Source organism: Falco punctatus (genome assembly GCF_963210335.1).
Source record: "Falco punctatus genome assembly, chromosome: 12".
NCBI lineage: Eukaryota > Metazoa > Chordata > Aves > Falconiformes > Falconidae > Falco > Falco punctatus.
In genome coordinates this window covers 10,078,011-10,097,793 of record NC_137592.1, presented here as the reverse complement: position 1 = coordinate 10,097,793, position 19,783 = coordinate 10,078,011, and the positions used below count along the sequence as shown (strand labels likewise).

Sequence of the window (19,783 nt, the reverse complement as noted above, 5' to 3'; positions counted from 1 at the left end):
TATTAATCTCTCTTAATAGCTGTATTTTCAAAGATCTCATTTGTTGAAGTTCACTGAATGGCAAATTGCTTTAAAATGGTAAGAATGCAATCTATATTAAAATAAATAACTGGTGATAGATGATTTTATTGCTTTGTTCTTACACTCTAAAGTTATGAGAGAGATTTTATAGCCTTATTAAAATGGAAAGGACAAAGTAGCATGTTTATAGTTTAGATTTGCATACTGTTCCATGTTACCTGAAAATAAAATCAAAGATCAAGCCCACAAGGGATATATTTAATTTCATTTGAGTTACTGGCTGTATGTCAGACCAGCTTACATCACAGTTTCCATCCCTTCTGAAAAGCAGTTTACTCGGCAAATGGAATTTGAAGTCACTGATCAGGTTTTCAGCTTGGCTTTCTACCACCAGGTAGATCTAGTAGGGCTGAAAATCAGCCTACTGTCTTCTGCAAGATGCAGGGAGGAGCAGGGAAGGAATAGCTGAGAAGTTACTAGAGGATTGTAGTTTTCTGGGGAAGCTTAAGATGCCCTGACATTTCCTAAATGCTTGTGAGGATCAGCATGTCAGTGGCTTGTATTGACGAGTCTGTTGATGGAAGATCGCTGAAGACAAGTGCATCCCTCAGTTTCCTGCATAACCACAGAAGAACCCTGGTGATACTTGCTTCTAACTCACAAGTTCTCTAAGCCAGAGTACATCTGGCTGAAAAGCAAAGGGTTTCTGGTACACCAGAGTAACTTAAACACTTTAGAAGTGTATCGAAAACACAGCTGACCTACTTTTTAACTAGCTATCTCTGAAATAAGCAGATGTTTTCATACTTCGGTTTTCCTTATCCATTTTCCAACACAGTTTTCTAAGGATGACTGGCCAGTATTTGTATTTGAGTAGTTCAATGTTTATCGTTTCAACTTTTTACTACGTTTGCTCATTTTTCCTAAGCAACTGACACATTTCTTCCTCTTTACTTCCAGCTATTGGGGTATCTATTTCTTCCTGATCTTCCTGTTATTAGTTGTAAGGTCTTCTTGCATATTTTATATACCTTCAACTTTTTGGCTTGTTGTCTCTCGGTTGACACCATCTGTATCATACTGCACAGCAGTTTGTCTCAGAGAGATGGGTGCTGAAGAGATGCAGTGAAGAAAACCAAATTAGCTTCCCCACTGCTGTTTGCAGCCTTGTAGCAGGGGACCATCCATGCCTGAAGGGATTTTGTTCAGCACAGAGACATCAAATGCCAGCATTGAGTATTGCACTTGTGCATCAGCAAGAGGGCAGTCCTGAGTTTTTCTGGGCCTTCTTGGTTTCTTTGGAAAACAGATTTATTTGCGATATAGAACAGAATATTAGACCTTAGCTAGATCTTTTGAGACAAATGGCACAAGCCTTCCTTATTCTGCAGTTATTTAAGAAGGTTTGTGGTTTGTTGGTAATGCAGGTGAGTTACAGAACATCACTTTTGAATAGCACAGTTGTTGCCAATAACTGTCATACACCAGAACTGCAGAAAAGCAGTTCTGTGACTATGGTAATATTTCAGTTACAAGGTATAGGTGAAATAAAACTGCAGTCATTCTGTCTATAGAATGAACATCCTTGATAGTACTTCACAATCTGTTTTTCTTCTGATGTGGAAAATTTTAAAGGATGCACAGATGGGAACTTTTCACAGCTGGATATAAGCATAGCACACTCTGTTAGCATTTCTGCCCCCGTGCAGTCTGCAGAACAGCTTCTGTGTCCTAGGGCAGGGCACAGCTGCAGTCGCAGTATCTCCTGCAGGCTGCAACTGCTTGGCTGACAGGCCCCGCAGTAGGGACCCAAGGAGTCCAGCATCCTGGCTGAGGAAGGACATGGGTGCTTGTGAGGTGATGCATTTGCACAGCCTCCTATGTGGGGGTCTGTGAGCCTCCTAAACCTTTTTCACTTGGCTGACCAGAGCATGCAAACATGTCATGCTTCAAAATGCTAGTTCTGTGACAACATCCGTGAAAATAGGAAGAACTTGTTTTGTTCTCTTACCTGCTATTTATTTGTCTGGTTGCAAGTATGTATTTTCACCATTCATTTGTTCTGCTGCTTTATAATCATGATGATCTTTGAAGCTGGCTGAACTGGATTGCTTGTGCCTCGTGAGTGGCAAGCCCTACAAATTATTACCTGACTTTGAAGCTGAAGGGGTGATGCATTTATGTAAAAGAATTCTCGTGCTTTAAGAAAATTAATGTTGCAGGACATGCGATTCACTGGTATTCCTTGTTTTCTGCTAGGCTCTGAATTTAACTGAGTTTATGGGATGTGGCTGTGCAGTGAGAACAGTGGCTGTAAGAGATGGAAATCCAATCTGTAAATCACTTTCTTAAAATCACTCTTTCCACACTTGACTTCTATTACTGTATACTCACTAGTTTGGTCACTGCTGATGGGATTACGAGATGTGAATAGGGAAAACCTGCTATTTGAGAGGATGCTCTTAAGAGAAGGAGATAGCAGCCCCATCCACATTGTAATTTGGGATGTGTTAGTGCTGTTGGAGCAGCAGGAAACAGCCTCAGAAGCATTATATAGATGGTTTCCTGCATCTTTCCCTTCCTGTCAAAGCTCCCAGGTATTGGCCTCTACTTTGGCGTTTCTAACCTGATGTGATTTCCAGCTGCTGCCAAGTGTGTGCTTTGTGAAACTGTTGAAAAACGAATTGCTGATGTTAGTATCCTAGTAAAAGAAATGATCCTGTGGCTGTAGAAATGTGAGATTTTAATTAGAGGAAAATATGTGTAATGGTGGAAACCATGATAGTTTAGTACTTATAACTTTCAGAAATCATTCTGCCCTGACCAGATAATAGAATTTAATCTGTTCAATCATAAGTTGGAAAAAAAAATAAAATAATCCATGCTGGCTGCAATGTCCAAATTGGACTTTCCAGATAATTATTCTGAAAATTGTCTAAATAGTATAGAATCTGAAGGCTTCTGAATAAATATAGTTAATTATATGAAGATGCATTATTTAGTATTCTGAGAGTTTGTTTGCCACCCTTTTGTTTACAAAGAGTTGTGCAGAAGAGGCAATGTTTGCTCCTTTTTAATCCATGTAGGTGTTGCATATTGGTCATGGATAATTTGTTTTCATACAGAAAACCTCCAAAATGAATGGATCATCCCACTAATTCATGTTCATAATAAAGCAGGGACTGAGACATATTTCTTCATGGTCATCGCCTAAATTCTCCTCTGCTTTTACTTATCTACTCCTGCAGCTTTAAGATAACTTTCCAAGCACTTGAGCTAATCAAGAGTGTACATGGTGTAAAAGAAGATATACAGTGCTTTTACTGTCTGCCAGACCTGAACAGATCATGCTTTGGCACATGTTTCATCAGGGCTGACAAGCCCCCTCCTAACACGCTCAGGATTAGTCCAGATAGTGAATAGATCCTGAATGATGATATGCATGTGCTCTGCTCTTGGCAGTCATTGCAGCATTGGCAAGGATGGGTTTATGATGCTCTTCCTTGCCAAAAAGGTAATGGGAAACAAGGTGGAATTTCTAGTATGTTCACAATAGTGCCGAGCCCGAGCCATGAGGACTGGTACCCTGTACATAGGCTGAGAACTGGATCCAGAGAGGGGGGCTAAGTGCACAGAGGATATAAAACTGAAAAAAAGAGTCTTTAGAAATATTCCCAGCTTTTTGACAATCAAAAATGAACATTTCTTATGCACATGGTAATGTGACTTTGTTTTCCCAGGGAGGCTGAATTTCAGCACTTCATACATACCTGTTCAGCCTGCTCTTTTGTAGTGATCTGATTGCTGTTGATTACTGGTGATTGTCATGAGGGGCATGGCCATGGATAACTGTAACCTGTGCATTTCGTCATTTGTAAAAGATAATCTGTTTATTTCTAAGGGCAGAAAACCAGCTTAAATTTTCACAAAATCAATATTTAGAAGCAGAGAGCCTTGAAGTGATGTCTGTGCCAGACTAATTGGGATTTGTGTTTTGAGATTTGTATGTGCTTTGCATGCAAGCATTTGGAGGGAGAGCTAGCTGTTTAATGAGGGAGACGGGGAGAAATTTTTAATTAAGCCCCATTTTAATTTAAAAAAGTGAAATCTTGAGCTTTCATACTTGTATTTAGGATTCTTCCATGGGTGTTGCAGGGGCCATATGAATAGCTTTCCATGAATAAATCCTAGAAATACATATGCTGAAGTGCTCCAGGTTACTGGGATGTCACTGTGCCCCACAGACTGCTGCCAGTACACTGGTGAAGTTCTCCAGCAAAGCACAGGGCACCTTACACTGACCCTGCCTTTGTCTGACAAGTGAAACGTTTCAGCTTTTGCACATCAGAAGTTCAGATGTGAGGATTTTCCAAATGGCATGGCCTGCCATGCTGCATGCTTGGTCTTAAAAACAATTTACGTAGGTAGGGTGCAAGTATTTAAAAGAATTCTCAGCCTTGAGGAAACTCTTCTTCCTGTGAGTGCCTTTCCTGTGCTAGGAAAATTCACTTGTTTTTCTCTTCGGTCACTGCCTTGTATTGTCACTAATGAGGATAGATTGGAAGGAGTGTATTCCAAGCTTTCATCTGGATTTACAGAGTGCTTGCATGCAACACACTGAAACACCCCAATCTGAAACTCCTACAATTTGGAATGGTTAAGGTCAGAATGATGCACATGCTTCACTGTAGCTGTCATGCTATATGCATGATCTTGACGTCTCTTTATTACGAATGATATAATGCGATTTCTTTGACTGTGCGATTAATACCTTTTTATCATCGTGACAAAGAGTTGCCCCACAATGATTCTGAAAAGGTTGATGATTATTTTAGTCAAGTTTTTGTTTTCTCTGCAATTCATGACTGTGAAACACAGGAGCTGCAGAAGGAGTTGCCTCCTGCATTTAGACGAGGGCAGTTTATGCCCTCTGCTCAGCCATTACTTTTTTGGAGTCAAGCTGGATGATAGATGTGGGGCAAGGGTGGGAAGGCAGAGAGAAACTTGAAACCTGGGAAATAAAATACAGTAGTTTAATTTCTCAGTAGATGTTTTTATTAACAACACTGCAGGGTTTTTGACAACCCAGTGTATTTTGCACAGGACAAGTCTGAATTATAACCCAACAAACCTGTTACAGTGGAGCCATGGAGTCCTACTCCTTTGGGAAAGTCTTTCTGTGCCATCCATGTGTGGTAAAAAGCAAACCAGATAAATTCTTCACAAAGAAGAAAAAGGCAAGACCTGTTCTTGAACTCTTCAGCTGTCGTTACAGCTACTTTGTGAGAGATCAGTCTTGATCATTTAGAAGATAGCGCTGAAGAAGGGCAAACCTTAGGTTTGGCTTTTTTTTTCTGGCGGAGGCAGGCTGTGTGGGCTTGTGGTGAGTTTTTTTTTTTGTTTGGTGTGTCTTGGTTTTCATTGGACAGCTGCTACAATGAGAAAAAGCCCCTCAGGGCAGGAGCTGTTCAACTGCAGAGGTAGGAAGACCGGTGGTTTCTGGGGTGCAGCCTTGGTATGGGGCAGTAAGAGTGTGTGGTAGAAGGTTGGGTGTTCCGTCTTGGCAGGGCTCTCTGTTTTATAAATACAGAGCCTGAAGTGACAGCTTAGGTATTCTGGGATTTTTTTGGTGGTGTGTTCTTTCATCAGCTTTAAAATCTAGGTGATGTTTTTGCAGAGTAGTGCCGAGTGAAGGAACACATTTGTTTGCCTCTTCAGTGAGAGTTAACTGCTACCTGAGCTAACATGCTTTTCAGAGAGACATCTAGCCTTGCTGCATGCCCAAGAGTGATGGACTGCCACTATGATGGGCCCATATGATACCAGCCATATGCTTTCTCATAGCTTTGAGCACACAGGGCACACAACTGTAATGTGCACATTGTCCCTGGAGGCAGATTTGCTGCTCTCCTTGAGGTCAGAGCAAACACATTTCTGCAGGCTCAGGATCATCAAGCAGCAATGATGTAGGTGAAATAAAAGATGTTGTCTCACTCCCTACAATACTTATTTCACAAGTCGGTGGAAGTGGGAGGAGACAAGCTTTGTCTCTTTTGGATATACCAGTTGCTCCAGAAGAATACTATTGCTGCTTCTACAATCCTATTAGAAGTGCAGGAGCCAATTTTCTGAAACACGTAATGGTTCTTTAAACTTTTTTAAAAGGTGATAGGCTGCTAATGAATGAAACACGGAAAACTTCAGTGCAGGTCATATGTATTGCACAGTTCCAGTTATCCAGTCTAGTATGTTTTTTTTTTCTTCCATAAATTATCTATTTTTGCATTATCATTCAAGTATATTGTGTGAACGTGTAATTACATACAGTGAGATGCCATTTAGCAGTAATGGTACAACAGGCATTTACAGGCCAATTTGACATGCGTTTTCCCACCGTACACACTAATTATTGGCATTGTATTTCTCAGTAACACCTCCACGAAGTGACAGCAGTACAACTCACCAGTTCAGTATTTCTGTTGTGTCTATACAGCTAAACTGCTGGAAAAGATAACCTATTATTTTAAAATCAGCACTGGACAGTTCCTACTGTATGCATGCAAAGTTACAGCAGACACATTGGAAAGAGCAACATAGCTGGAGGCAAGTCCATAGCAAACATCAAATGCCAAGCAGTCAGTAACTCAGTTGTGGGGACACTGAAACAACAGACTTTGCAGGTAGGAATACCTATTGGTGTGTTCCTTGAAAAGAAGGTACGACTAGTGTTTTTTTCCCCCTCATTAACTATAAGCTAATAATTTATTTTATCCTTAAATGTCTTTATTTCCAGTGAAGAATGCAAGCATGCTGTCTAATGTGGTGTGTTTGGAGTGTTCTATACAAAAAAATAATTGCTCACATCTCAACAAAAAATGGTAATTTCCAGTTCTTTAGTCCACAACACTTGCTGCTTCTCTTTTACTGGAGGCTTCTGAAAGTGTGAATGTTCTTTATACATGATATTGGAAAGTACTGAAACAGGTGTTCTTTTTCCTCAGTTACTTTGTAATTACAGTTGCTAAAGTAGTAGTAGGTGTCAGTCCGTTTGACACTAGTCATGCCTTTTTAAGGCTGAGAATATTGAAAGGAGGAAATCTTAAGATGTTTATCAAAGATACACCATTCAGACTTTTGATCCAACATCGCTTCAGCCAATGTGAACCATTGTAAGTAATGCATATAGAGGTATGAAAGCAGATATGAGAGACTACATGTTCTCAGGCTTTATTTGTACATCAAAAGGGTAAATAACTGCCTCTTCTGTTTGCTGGCTGCAGGGTGAATAGATTTTATGCAAGGGCTTTTAAATTTGTGCTTCTGACACAGGTTGTACCTTTTTTCTTTCTGACACTCAATGTTTTTATATTGTGAATTATCAGATAGCTTGATTGAAGCTATTTCTACTTTTGAGTGAAAGAATGATAGTTTTAGTAAAAGGTTTGAGGATGTAATTGTGAGTAGAGCACTAATTATATTTTTCTTAAGAACATCTGTGCGAACAAAATCATTCCTTCTATAAGTGTTTCTAGTATGAACAGCAGCGCATGGATTGTGTCAAAGTGAATGGTAGTCGATCCTGTTCATTCATTTTAAGTGTTTCTCTGAGGTGAGAACATATGGAACAGCTTCTGTTGGTCTTGCTGTGGCTCTTCAGTAATGTATCTAAGGCAACCCTTGCAAATTAGGTTAAAAGCAGCATGCTTTGAACAGGGGATGGGTCTGATGTCCCTTCCACCTAAATTATCCTATGATTCTTATATTTATGTGAAATCCTATTATATCTAAAACAACCCCATCACTTACTTGGGCCTTCCTAGCTGCACTTCGCTCCATTCTACAAGTCTGCCATGACATAATTTATTAAATATTTGGGTAGGATACAAGGAAAGCAAGAAAATTCACACTGTAGTGCTCAGCTGTTGTATCCTAGTACACGCCTGTGTCTTCTTTGTGTCAGGTGTTCCACAAAGTAATGGTGCTTGTGTGATGTAGGGAGGCTTTTTCAGGTTATACGATTGCTTTTGTCAGATTGAGCCGTAGCACCCTGCTCACTGAAAATGCACACTTGTGGGCCTTCGCTCATGTCCCTGCAGCTCAGCTCCTCATATTGCAAATGGAAAATGGAGAACATGGAAGCAGGCATTGGTAAGAGCTGTGCTGAAGCATGGTAACAAAACTATCCAAGTTTAGGATTAGTATCTCTTTTTCCAATACGCCTTGTAACCCAGCCAAGCAGTGTTTTCTGAGGGGAAAGTATGCTGATGGATATGGCTTTCAAACCTATGTGAGACATCCTCGCTCCTGGAACAAATGCTAAATTTGGTTCAGCTGCACCCAAGAGGTAGCGCACTGGGTGACAGAGCATTTAGACACCTTAGTTCCTGGATCTGTGTAGGTCCTCAGGGGAAGTAAGCAGATCATCTCACTCTCCTCCCTTTCTGTTTTGGATGGGATGTACATGGGGCTTATGCTCAAATATACTTAAGAGCGTCAGCACAGGATGCAGTAGGATAAATTATATGTTGCTATTGGGATGCACTCATGTGAACCTGTTGATTCAGTTTCTCAAAAGCTGCACATTACAAAGACTAGTTCATTTTTGACATCTGCACTAGGTCCCATACTTCAGCACTGTATTGACACCTACAGTATAAACAAATCTTCATTGCCCTTGGTTTTGCTGACATACCAGACAGAGGCCCTGGCCTCAGGTGGAGCTTTTACATGTCCCTGTAAGACAAATTGGAGTTGCTGAATAGGGACTGTGGTTTTACTTTAAAAGGAATAGTAAAGGAAAAAAAAAACCCCAACACTCAAAAGATGATCAAAATGGACATTGCCAGTGCTTCTCCCCTTGCATCTCAGGAGGGGTGGGGTGGGGAAGGGAAGCTTGCTTCTTCCTCCTCTTTTAGTCACCCTCCTTAACATCAGCTAGACTCAATATTAGGATACTTGGATGGCAGCTCTGTAATGACACTGAATCTATTAACTCTCTGTGGGGTTTCCTAGTGGGCAGTATCATGCTACATTAAGAAACTTCCTGTGACTTTAATACAGAATCACCAAATTGTTTATTTATTATAGCTTTCCTTTCATTACTCTGATTAGAAAATGTGGTTTGTAGGAAGGTGTTCTTTATGTTCCTTCTTAGTCTTATGCATTCTTGTTTTAAAAACAAAAAACACAAACAAAAACCAACCAAAATACCCCCACAAAGCAACAAAAACCCCCAAACCAAAAACCCCAGTCAAAACCCCCCAAAACCACCACCTACAACATAAATTTAAGGAGTGTATAGTTCTGATACAGAAAAGGTGGCAGAGGGGGAATTATAGGACAGGCAACAGAGAAAAAGATAGAGAAAATTAGAAAAATATTGGTCTTTTAATGAGCCGGGTAGCACTGAAGCAGATGAGGGACTGTGCAGATAAAGCTGAATAAGTTACTTTAGAGCAGTGGATAGGATGGAACATTTAATAAAATTAATATGCCTTGAGTCCCTCTGGGTTAAGCTTTGCAGTACAAAGCAACAGAGCTGAACTGGCATAAATTAGCGTAAGACAGAGGGTGTCATTGGTTTGAAGGGCCTTCCATTCTAATTGTGTGCGCTACTCTGCTTATATCACTTGGGAGTACACTCAGTTACATGTGGTGTTTCATAATTGCTTTTTCTGCCAGAGGAGCAATTCTGATCCCTGCAGGCTTAGGGTGGGTTTGGTGGTGTAATGGCTGGGTTATCTGTCCCAGCATTTTCCCTGTGGAACAAGGCATGGCCATTAGATGTTTCTCTCTGAACCTACTGACGTTTTTTTGCCAAGTGTTGATGGTATGTCCTTGCTCTTTTCGGTAGTGTGGCCTTGCTAAGATGCTTGCTGAATGGGGGGAAACTTCTGAAAGCTGGCGACAGCTTGGTATGGAACCATTCCATGTAATCCTTTACTCAAGTGAAAAGACTTTGTTTTGTGATTAATTTTTTAAGAAATTATAGTTGTTATCCTCCTTCAAAAAGATTCTGTAGAAACCCTGCTTCAGTTATGACATCTAGTTCTCAAAAAGCACAGCTTGTAGGGCCATAGCATACTTTTGCCTAAAGATAGGCTTATGACCCTAAAGTCTAGCAATATTGCATTTTTCATTGCTGAACACTTACCCTTCCAAATAGCTTTGCCAAAACTCAATTTTTCTCCAATTCTGCTTTCAGTTCTCACAGATCAAATTATACTGGAGTTCTTAAAACATTCAGGTACCTCAGCTGCCTTCCTGACCAAAAAACCCCAAGCAGGAAAGACAGCTATAGGCTGACCACAGTTTTATTTTTATTCAGCCCTGCAGCTGTTATCTCTTTGTATACATAGATGATAAATACAGATGTAGGCACTTGAGGAGATTTTGCTTTTAGTTGCTTGTGTGCATGTGACATCTGATTCTCATGCCCTAGGGACTCTGCTACTGCAGTAGTATAAAGGGCCTTTAAATATTATTACTTCATTTTGATGGATTACCATAAAAAGACTTGAGTGTAAAGGAGAATCAATTTTGTTGTGATTTTAGTGGGAATTAATCACTGTGAATTCATGATAATCTTGTTATTCTCTTTAAATTTGTGTAGTCATTAAGAAGGGTTTGGGTTTTGTTCTTTTTTTTACTTCCTGAAATGGATTCTCACAGCCTCCACTGCAGGAGCCCAGCTCTGAGAGTGCTGTGCCATTCGCTTGGCCTGTGCAGTTCTTGGGGGAGAATAATTTTTGTTGCAGAAGAGGGCTGGAAAATAGTAGGATCAAGTTTTGGTAGCCCCTTGTAGCAATTGTGTTCTGTCTGTTGGCTCTCTAGGCATCCAGAGTCTGTGTTCATCACCAAATATGCCTTGTCTTGCAGAGGAGAAGACAGGAAAAGGTTTACGATGCTGTTAGGAATTACCACTTCAATGGCTTTGTGTGGCCTCACGTTGTAGAATTTCTTCCCAATCTAGTGTTCTGTTGTTTGTAGTTATGACCAGTGTTTGGGTCTCAGGATGCTATTGAGGGTAAGAGTGGTCACAGCAAAGTTTAAGGATTTAATCAGAGTAAGTCAAAGAATCCTTCAAACTGGGTTATAAAATACAGGATGAGAAAGAAACCAGCTTTATTTCTATTTGGATAAAGTTGTCATTGCCATGAGCAGGCTGAGAATTAAATGCTAGGTAAAAACAAGGCAAAGAAACATTGGTATCAGATGGCTATCAGTAGTTAGAAGAACCTTTCTGTGTCTGTAGAAAGTGCTTCTGTATGGTTAGAATCAGCCTTTATTTTCAGTGAAAATAGCTTACAAGTAGTGTAGTTATTTTCTTATTATCCCCGTCAATGCTTTGCCCCAGTTATCACTTTCCTAGTTTGTTCTGTGACAGCTTGTCTACTGCTAAGTTAATACTACATTCCCATACTCAAAACCTACATTTTTTTTCATGTATACTGAAGTAAATCTAATTGCAAAAGAATGCAGAATATTATCCACAGATCACTTCCACAAACAAAAAGAACCCAAGAAACTTAAACCCCAGCAATGTTGGTTTTGTAATTTCCCATGCACCTGCTTTGACAGAGTAAAGTACATTTTACTGAGATACTTGTGAAGGAGTTGAATTCATCTTTTGTCTTGATCTTAATGACACAAACGTTCAACACTCAATATAGCGGATACAGATAGTGAAGTAATACCAGGCTACCAAGTTCAGGCAGTAACAGTTCTTCACTTTTCCAGTAATTTTATGCATTTGATCTCTTTATTCTCTGAATGTTTTTTCATGCTGGTATTCAACATACTTCCACTTCTGATAGTCTCATCAAAATACCTCTGTTACTATTTTCTATGAATTAAAATCTCTAAACCTCTACATTTTCAAAATTTATCCAGTGTTTTGCATGGTTAAGATACAAATCAGTTTATGATTTTTTTTTAAATTCATATGGAATGTCATTTTTGAAGCTCTAGACAAATATTTATTCAATTCTTTTGTATGCTTTAGAAGACAATGTTTTGAGCGTTGTGTATGACATCGGGGAGCTCATTATCATTTTGATCATAACAGTGAGAACTTCTTTATGTGTAAGAACAACAGCTGGCCACAATGTTTTACAAGCACACACAGTTTAGGAAAAAAGAAGTGCAGAACAATTATTTCTATAGACTTTGCCTTGCTTTTTGTAATCTTTCAGTGAGTATTTCAGCTCACTTCTTTTACATTTGTCAATCCTTTTATTTTGAAGAGAGGAAATCAGTGACATTCTCTGTTATGGATGTAATGAGCTGACTCCAGCCAGAAAACCAGCACATGAGAGCTGCTCCTGATAATCCTTCTCAGCATTATCATTGTTCAACAAAAATAAAAACAATCCTACTGATTTCAGAGACATCATTTCTATACTCCCTGATTTCATACAAACATGCTGCAGGGCTTAAACTGCTGGCTGTCCCCTCTACTTTGGAGTTTTATCAACAATTAATCCACTTTGCAATGATGCTTAGCCACTTTAGGAAGAAAACATTATTGTTTGGACTGAATGCATGTTTATTTAAACAACCTGTCAACTAGATTTTTCAGAGTGAAGCCAGTACAATTCCTCCAGAATCCATAGTGTCCTAAAGCGTGCAAGAGATCTGCTCCTGCATGATTACCGGTCCAATCTTCTTCAAACCAATACCTAGTTTGATATGTTACTCTGGCTTCAGGCACTTGGAAATCACTTTGTTTTACAAGCCACTTTAGTGTTGCAGCATCAGCACCTCAAAATCTTATTAATCACCTTTACTCCCATTCTTTATTCTGTTTGTTCATATATCCATGTTGCTGTTTGAACAATTTCCTTTCACAAGTCTCTGCATGAACCAAATGTAGCTCAGTTCTGGGAAGCTGCTCTAGTCACATTGTCCTTGTGATGAATGCTGTGTTGTCCTCTGTCAGTACCATGTTGGAAGATACCTGTGGAAGTTTAGGACAAGAACATAAATACTCTCTGGAAAAAAACCCCAAACCCAGAAGTATATATGTTTTGATCCTGACAATCATAATCCTGATTATCCTCATTTCTATCATGGTCATGTTTAGAAGTTTTCTTCTGAAAAAGTATTCAGATCATGAACTTGTCGTAGTGGGGTTTTCTTGGGTTGTGGTTTTTTGTGGTGTGTGGGTTTTTTTGTTTGTTTTTTTTTTTTTTTAGTAGAATGGAACTTTCTTTGAGGCACTGGTTTAGTGCCTTGAAGACAATCTCAGAATACCTCTGGGTTTGGAGCATAGAACACTGTTCCCTCATTTTATGGAAGACTACAGGTGCCTTGTGCTGAATTTCTGTAGTACCTTCTGACAGGGCGGTGACTGGCATCAAATTGCTAGTCTGTCTATTCACCAATGATATGAACTTCCCTTCATGTAATGATCTTGATACTAAGAGTAGTAATGAGTGACTAGGGGAGGAAAAAAAGGAGTAGCAGAATAGTGGAAGAGAAAAAAGGGGGGGGGGGAAGCGCCTCTGACAACTTTTTATACAGAAAAACGTTTTAAAAAAGACTGATCACCTTTCTTTGGAGAAATGAGCAGGCAACACAATAGCATGACAAAGCGTCGTTTTAAGTTCATGGTCAATAAATTCAAGAGATTATAGTTTGGGAGAAATAATTTTAGCTACTTGGGCACCTTGCTGGGTGTTACATTAATGGCAGTATAATGATATTTGCAGTATTAGTGGCTCCCTAGCTGAAAGGGCTTGCCACATAGGCAGCAGCCATTGAAGAGCAATGAAATAAGAGGGTGCATGAAGAGCAGGAGGAAGATACCAGAGATTTAATGACCTGAAAGTAAAACATTTGAAATATAATTACATGAAGAACATTTGTTTTTCCTCTTGTGATTATGCTTGAATAACAAGAACTGCAGTATGTGCAAAGAAATTGGGAAGTAAATAATAGCTAGGGACTTATTGTCTTTAGTTTGAAGAAAGGACATGATTTTAAGTGTAGTATTTGATTTAAATGATCTCTTTCTGCTAAGTAAGGGAAATGGAAAGTTGTTTAAGTCACAAGGGACCAGATCCCTTGTTACTGTGTACACAGATATACTCCAAGTAATTTCAAGGTGGTTGTTCTGATTTATTCCAACGGCGATGTGCAACAGCCCCAGAGAAGTACTGGGCTACCCCACTGGCATGCAGTTTCCATTTGTGCCTGGAATGAATGAACCATGCTCATGCGTCTCAAATGAGGGAATGAGATTAGCCGTGTAGCCTTTGGACCTGAGGCTGTGTAGCTGGGAGGGGAGAGAGGCCAAGCATTCAGAAGAGGATGTATTTCACCATTTTCTCACTCTTCTCTGAGTTGAAGTGTTCCTCCTACTATCGCCAAGCGTGGTCTAACTGAAGAGCAGATATTGAGTAAGGTGTGGACTGCCCAGGGACTGCTGTGCTGTGCAACCAAGCTGGAAACTGCTGCAAGATTGGTTTAATTGTATAAACTATGCTGCTCTGATATACTAGGGCTGTTAAAAAAAACCACCCAATATTCCCAGAAAAGAGGTTGGTCTTTAAAATCAAATGGCTGAAAACAGCAATTCAATTAAAGCTTTAGTACTTCTGGGAAGGGTTTTATGATGTAGCCAGAAGGATTGAGTTTACTTAATTTTGATAGTTTTCTCCCAAACATTGGCTTGCTGGGACCAATGCATGCCAAGTGCCACCATATAACTCTTAAAGGTTCCTTCAGGTGTCCTGCTCATGTCCCAGCTATTTGCTGGATGCCTCTCAGCAGGGCACCCATCCTGCCAGTCCCTTGGGTGCTGCTGGTCAGCCTTGCTTGCTCTCCTTTTCTCACACGTGTATCATGGGTGAAAGTGGTTTCTCCTAAACTTACACTTCTGTCAATTAGACGGCCAACCTTAAGCAGCCTGTCCTAGGTTGAACATTTTATCCCAAACTTCAGGCCATCCCATAGTAGTTCTCATCAGACAGTAAAGATGAAGCAGCCTTCAGAGGTGCCTTTTGAGCTGATTGACTGTAAAGAAGGCAGGTTGCTTGCTTAGTGCAAAAATCCATTCTCAGCTGCTGCCTTTCTGCTGCAGAGCAGCTAATGTTGAGATACTTCCCTGGCAAATGCTTTCAGTTCTTCTCTGTAGAGCTCTAAGTGGCTGTAAACTGACAGCAAGGTGTGTACGAAGTCGGCCTGCTGGAGGCTTAAATACTATATTTGATGTTCACCCAGCACAAAGTAAATTTTTTCTCTCAGAAGTAAATATATGGTATTCATCTCTTTCATTTCTAAGGGAAATGATGCTTCCCCTAGGGACCCATAAGGGCTGAAACAGGTTATTTGAAAAGGAAAGTATTTTCATCTTCAGTCTGCTCCTAGGTGCAGCTCAATACAGAAAGCAGAAAGTGTGACAGGCAGACTGTCAAAATCATGCTGCCTTTAAAACCTCTTGATCTGTTTAATACCCAAAGGCTCTTCTGTCATTTGGTTGTAACACACAGTGCTGCTTTAAGACTGAACATTACAATGAATTTATTTTATTTTTTAAATTACAGCGTCTTTTCCAGTAGAGTAGGAAAGCTTTTAACCACTGTCACTGAGGCTGGAGGCAAAATCGATAACTACAATTTTCTGGCAACATGCACTTTCCTTAACTTTACTTTCTAGTAAGTCAGAAAGTTTCACTCTTTTTTTTTTTTTTTTTTTTTTTTGTCCTAATTCTCTCTTATGCAAGAAAATGCACTTGATCATATAGTGGACTAGTACAAAATAATAAGCTTTACTAGTCTTACCCAGCCTTGTCACAGGTTTTTGTGCTTGCAGTTGTGTCAGACTGGAGTGAGAGGGTCTTCTGCCTGAATGCACTGGGCATTAAAGCAGTCTTTATCTACTGAATAGATATAGTATCCTCTGCTCAGTGCAAGCTGACCATGATTTCTAAAATTGTTCTAAAGAGACATATTTGTCTGTTGTTGGCATCAGTGTGTTGAGTACTTCTTTGTAATGGTAGTACTGGGGAGATGGTACTCTTGGTTTCCATCAATGAACAGTTCACAACTCAGTACATATAGGAAGTGGTAAATGGACTCTGAAGAAGCCACTTATGTCCTTTAATTCTCTGATTATGCATTAAACTCTGTGTGGATGGAGCAGGCCCTAATGTCCCATAAGGCAGGAGTACCATGACATTAGTCAGAATAGGCTGTGTGACACTAAAATAAACAGGTACGCAGCAACGGAAAGGTCAGAAAATGTCTTGCATTTGTGACTGCTGGCTGCTAAAATACCTCTTAAATTTCAGTCTCTGTCTAGGTGAAATAGATCTTTTTCCATCAGCAGAACTGAAATCCGTTTGCCAGAATGGGAAGTGCCAGAGCTGTGCCAAAATTCTTAACTCCAGTGCTGTTTCTCCCACAGGGCAGGGTTTCGCAGTTCCTACGGGGATCAGGGCACTGGAGTCAGGTGCCAAAGCTCTGTGGAAGGAGGGGTGTTTTCTGGCTCACCCCTACAGTTAGCATTTTTTATGGACCACTACTAGTCCTGTAACTCCTCACACTTTCCATAAACTGCAGACAGAGACTCCAAGTTCCTGGAGCTACATCAAAGCTATATGGCCCAGGAATGCTGCTCTCTTTGACTCTCTGCCCTGGTTTGTGAATATGTGAATTTAGACAATGTTTTAAGGGATGAATGCTGGCAAACAAAAAGGGTTTGCAAAAGTAACCTATCTATTGCACTAAGCAATTCTTCCTTCCTGATCGTGCCTGGCATGGAGCAGGTAACAAGCAGGTTGTGCCTCAGTGGGAACATGTGGGTAGTCAAATGTTTGCTCAGTCCAGGTTCTGATCTTACCTTGATATGGACCAGTGCAGTTCGGAAGCTAAATAATGGGATTAGTGTGGCGGTGTGCCCAAGCAAATGTGTTTTACCTCTGAGCATCACAGCGATACTGCAGTTGCGCGGCTTGCCAGCCAGACCTGCTTGCACCTACCTGTTTTACAAGTGTGAGCAGAGCAAATGCACATCTGTCTGCCCTCCTTGGAGTGCACATGTTCTTTCTGCTAATATGGCTGCATGGTCACTGGTAGGCTCAGAAACAAAAAGTAGCGAAGTGTACTTGCCTGTCCATCCTTGAGGATGTTAAAACAATGGGGACTGCCAGACAGTCCTTCAGAATTGCTTGGCTTCATTTCCAGTTATCTGTGAAATGCCTTTGCCAACGCCAGGGCATTGTGTATGGCTCTAGTGTAAATCCTTTGTATTTATCTGTTTTTCTCCAAAGCATGGAGGTTCCTCAAGCACTTAATGCCATTGGTTTAAAACACAACAAAGCCGTTTAAAAGCACCAGAGCATATTGAGGATCATTTGGATTCAGGGTGTGCTGCTGTTTTTGGCAAGGAGATCTAAGCTCCATAATCTTCAAGGGTATATCCAAACAGGTTCCCTCCAAAGGGTGCCCTGAATATCCTGGTAGGGCAGGAATGAGATACTCTGAACAGTGGACTCTGCCTAATATGAAACATACCTCAGTCTTTCAAAAAAAATCAAGAACATAAGTAAGCCCAGCATTAAACCAGCCAAAAAAATTGGGGAGTGTTGTACCTTTACCCCCTTGCTCTTGACAATATGTTCCCTGCTGGGTAAAGCACCAGATGAATCCATCATTAACCACTGAAGTAGTCAGTCTGCAAAGAATCTCTGTCAGAACTGCCTGAAAACTTTCTGTGCCCCAAGTCCTGCCTCTAGCCCTTATACCTGGCACCGGTTTTCAGCAGACACCAGCACCTTGAGGCTAGAGGGGATGCTAATGTTGCAATGTGATTATTTTTGCGTGGATAGCAAAGTCACAGCCTACATGTATACACAACCTAGGAATGTCCTCAGGTCCACAATGGTGTGATGCTGGTAGAGGAGTTAACCACAGTTAGATTATTTCAATTTTAAACAGTTAATACTTTTTGGGGGGGTTTTGGTGGTTTTTTTTTTTAATTTATTTATTTTTATTTTTTTTTTAGCTGAGCTGCTTTGTTTCACATAGCCATGCTATATAAGTGTGCAAGTGATAGGGGGTCTCACTGGGTGTGGCAAGGCTTGTCACATTCAAAAGCCACTGAATAAAGTGCACAAAAATAGTGAGATTTCCTCTTCTACTGATGTGATTCATGACTTGTGGCCCCAGAAAATCAGATGGGGGGCTGGTGTCAGAAATCAGAGGTGTCCAGGATCAAGGGTTTCTTGGGCAAATCTTGCACCAAGTAACATTGGAATAAATCAAAGTCCTGAGCCTGGGCTTCCCTCTGTAGAGGGGAATTTCCCTGTACTTGGCTGCTGTATAGAGAAAGTGCTTGTGTCCCATCCTGACCTGGGGAAGAGAGAAATATAAGTAGCCTTTGCATCCAGAGTAGCAGAAAAAGTCTGTGTTATGCTTGCAAATCATGTTTCTCTGAGGATCACTGAAGGGTAATAAATCATTCACAGGCTTATTAGGGCAGCTGTCTGTGGCATGCCATCTCTGTGGATGTAGCTGAGCTGATCTTTATAAAATCAGCTTTTCAAAAAGTAGGAATTATTCCCAGCTAACAAAATACTTGGTTTTGAAACCGTCACTTCATAGCTGATATTGGGGGTTTTTAGCCAGTCTTTTAAAAAGTCCTTTCTATTCCATTTCAAATGAATGTTCTTCATTAAATGCTTTCATCACTAATTTTTTTTTTTTTTTTACACAAACCAAAAGATAGATATCTGTTTCCTTGGACGCCACATATTCTTCAATTTATATTCAACAAAGTAAAGTTGCACATTTTTAATAGTGTACACAGAAACATTTCCCTTGGTTTTTATGATGTTTTAATTGAGGTGAAAAGTCAGTGCTGAGAATTTTCATAAAATGAAAATTAAAAACATCTGACTAGATTTGAAACATTTTGCCTTAATTCTGCCCTCTCATTTCTAACATTTACTTTCCTTTTAAACCAAAAGTGATTTCAAAGCAGAAAGGAAGCAGAGTTTATCAGAAATATGAAGAGGAACTTTTTCTAAATCTTCATAGCTTAAAGTTCAGATGAGAAATTCCTCAAAACTGACTTTTGCTCTGTTTAATTTTGTTAAAAATAAATCAGTATATTCCAATAAGAACTGTCTATTAAAAAAGATTCTGACCAGCAAACGTACCACAGCTTGTGCTTGTGCATAGTCTCCCAAGGGGCCTCTGCAAAACTTTCTGCTTTGTTTTCCAAGGGGACTCATTCCATGCATGTTTCGGATGCAGTTTTCCATGGGTAAAAGAAAGCTGGGACACACCCTAAATGATGAAACACAGGAACTGTTCATTGCCATCTGATCTGAAAAAAGGTTATTCAGCCCTGATACACTGGTAGGTTTCTTTGTGGGGTGTAGTGTCTGTCCACGTAGCAGTGTATCCATGTGGCATGCTGGAAGGGCCAGTGTAGCCCTGAGTGTGGTATGAAGAGGCACATAACAGCATTAGATTAGCTAAAGGGAAAAAATCTTTATCTTTACCTAGATGTCATTTGAAATTTCTAACATGTTGCACAAACATGAATTACTCTTTGCGTTTACAGAAAAGATAAAAAGTATTGATATTATAAAGCCGGCATGGGGTAAGGGCCATGATACAGTTATTACCGCTGCTTCCAGATGTAGGACTTATTAAGCGGCAGCAATTCCAATTTAATGTGAAACTTCATCTTGCATCAGAAAAATGGTTTTGTTTTTTTTTTCCAAAACATTCACCATCTGCCTAAAAAT

The 19,783-nt window shown here is 40.1% G+C and overlaps 2 protein-coding genes across 4 annotated transcripts in view; one reads left to right on the top strand and one right to left on the bottom strand.

The window, feature by feature from the left end:
- Positions 1-19,783, top strand: part of LOC308071824 (uncharacterized protein) — an 85,793-nt gene that overhangs the window by 8,316 nt on the left and 57,694 nt on the right. The gene's annotated exons all lie outside the window — the stretch shown is intronic.
- The window catches only part of LOC308071823 (prokineticin receptor 2), a 46,678-nt gene extending 26,895 nt beyond the window's left edge, over positions 1-19,783 (bottom strand). For all 3 annotated transcript variants that reach the window (XM_080407838.1, XM_080407839.1, XM_080407840.1), the window contains exon 1: positions 1-19,783. This exon is cut by the window's left edge. The gene's annotated coding sequence lies outside the window, so the exon portion shown is untranslated.